The following is a 2603-nucleotide window of genomic DNA, read 5'->3' as shown; positions in this document are numbered from 1 at the left end:
ATGGCAGGCAGCAGGTGGTGAGGCGGAAGAGACAGCAAGAATGGAGAGCCGCCCCACTGAGCAGCAACGGAGTGGAAGGTGAGGCCCATCTCCTTCCTAGTGGTCATTACTGTGAGACAGTGGAAGAAGAGTGGCACAGATAGCACCATCCCAGGGAATTGTCATTGTGAGTCTATTTCTGAGCAGGTTGCACCAGTCCTAGGCAGTGTCCCTACACAGCACTGCCCACAACACTCTCAGGGACAACCCCAGGGAGGATCAAGAGCCCTTCCCTCTGATTGCTGCTCAACAGTGGCTGCCATTTACAGCTCCACCCCATCATCCTGACCACTGCTGCTCCTGAAGGTGGTCACACTCTTCATAGAAAAAAATGTATTTGAAAGTAGAATCCACATTTCTTTTGTTTCAAATTAGAAGAAAAACTGAATTGTTTTTGTATTTCTGTTGGCAGGGCTGGCTTAGCCCTATTTTGCTGATTTAGTGAAATCGGGCCTGCGGGTTAGGAGCCTGTGGTGGAGGGCAGGTTGCCCATGGCTGTAGCCAGCACTTTGCATGGATATAAGCCTCAGCTGCAATAGCCCAATAAATGAACTCCAATATCATGTGAATAATCACAAGGTGAGTGTATCATGCAGACTGGGTCTTAGTTAAATGTGTGCACTGATCATCTATATGGGGGGGGGCTCTTTAAGTGCAGCTAGGAACCATGGAAAAGATGGGCTACCAACAGAGAAGAAAAGGCACAATTATGAAAAATATGCCAGATGTTGGTGGCTGGATTTGACCTGATAAATATTATTATTACTTCAACAAAAAGTAGTTAATAAAGCAGTTTACATAGCAATATAAATCAACCAATGGTTCTTTGTCCCCAAGGGGCTCACAATCTGAAAAAGGTGCAAAGGAGACACCAGTAGTAGCTACCGGAAAAGATGCTAGTACAGAAAGGGACAGTTGTTCTCCCACTGCTAAATATAAAAGGACACTACTTGAAAAGGTACCTCTTTACCTGTTCTTTGCCTCTTTGCACATGCACAGGATCTATGCACATATTACACTGGACATATGGATGTCAGAAGAATGAATGATGCACAACATCCAGTTCCCCCACCTCAATATATTCAATGTAATACAAGAAAGTGCTTTGGTATAACTTGGCACACACATTGCCGCACTAATCACAAAGAAGAAAAAAATACTACAAAATACGATTTGAACAGACTAGTGAGTGTGTGTGTGTGTGTGCGTGCGCATATGAGAGAGAGAGAGAGAGAGAGAGAGCAGATGTAATAACAACAGAGGACATTGAAAACAGATGAATTGAGAATGTATAGATGGAAGGATGGGAAAATACAGTCATGGAAGGAAGATAAGAAAGACTAAATTTGGCATTTACATTGGAGCAACTGCTGAGCACCCCTTTCCTCTCTATAACTGACTCTGTATTTACCCCAGTAGCTAGTCTGAAGCACTTTAAAATGCCAGTTTTTAAATACACTTTACCAAGTTCTATGAGGTTAGGAGGTAATACATGGGGCTTATATGGTGCAGTGAGACCAAGACTCTCAAGTATGGAGGTGAATGTATCATGCCAAGCATCTGTCTTTGGAAATTACAACATAAATTGTGAAGTGTCTTTGACAGCAGGTAGATGGCCTGTTGCTGCTGGTGATTTGAATAGAACTGCCTGGAACACTTATTCACAAGCATCCAAAATTCACTGTATTTTTCCAACCTCATCATTCAGAATTTCGAATGAGAATTTTCAAAGTAAAATTTGAATGAATGTGCATATCGAAACATTCTGTGTTGTTCAAAACTCTAATTGGTTAGACTTGTTGGCTTTCCTTAATTGTTTGGGCTTTGGCAGGTTTTAAGCTGTCAAGTACTAATTACAATTGTACGTTACCTATCAAATGCTGTCAGACACTAAATACCTTTGCATATCATCAAGCCAATGTTATAAAACTAAAATACCATGGGAAATCAGCTGTCTTATCATTACTATATCAAATGGAAACCTGGTGGTCCTGTGTGTATCAGTAGGGCAGTAAAGGGAACCAAACACAGACAAGATAGGGGTTTTTTCACATTTGGGGACTTGCCAGCTACAGTGATATAATGAAACATTTTTGTCTGACATTTTAAAATGGAGAAAACAGCTCTCCAAAACAGCCCTCCAAATAGCCCTCTTCAAAACAGCCTGACAAGGACATTGTCCTCCAAGAGCTGTGCAATATGATGATGTTACTTGGCGGGGACAAGTACACTAGAAGAATTAGCCAGCTCAACCCTTCCCTTCCTCCCAACATGTTACTAGTGGTTCGTAGTACAGGGTCATCATTAGCAAACTTATGAATTTGGTACTTATGGCCCAATCCTAACTGGCCTTTGTGGCAGCATAAAGGCATGTATGACTGGATATAGGCTTTTATGACACCTCAAACAGTGTGACACCAGTAGCCATTTCAGGAACACTAATGCAAATGGCAGAAGCTGTTGCAGAGGGTGACCTGTGTTGAGGAAGGTCCATGAGAAGCAGGTATGGGGTGAAATTGACCAGGGAGGGGGAAGAATGGGGGAGTTTCTGGATGAGGAGGGGG

Source organism: Tiliqua scincoides, chromosome 1 (assembly GCF_035046505.1).
Source record: "Tiliqua scincoides isolate rTilSci1 chromosome 1, rTilSci1.hap2, whole genome shotgun sequence".
Taxonomy (NCBI): domain Eukaryota; kingdom Metazoa; phylum Chordata; class Lepidosauria; order Squamata; family Scincidae; genus Tiliqua; species Tiliqua scincoides.
Note: the sequence above shows the minus strand (reverse complement) of the source record.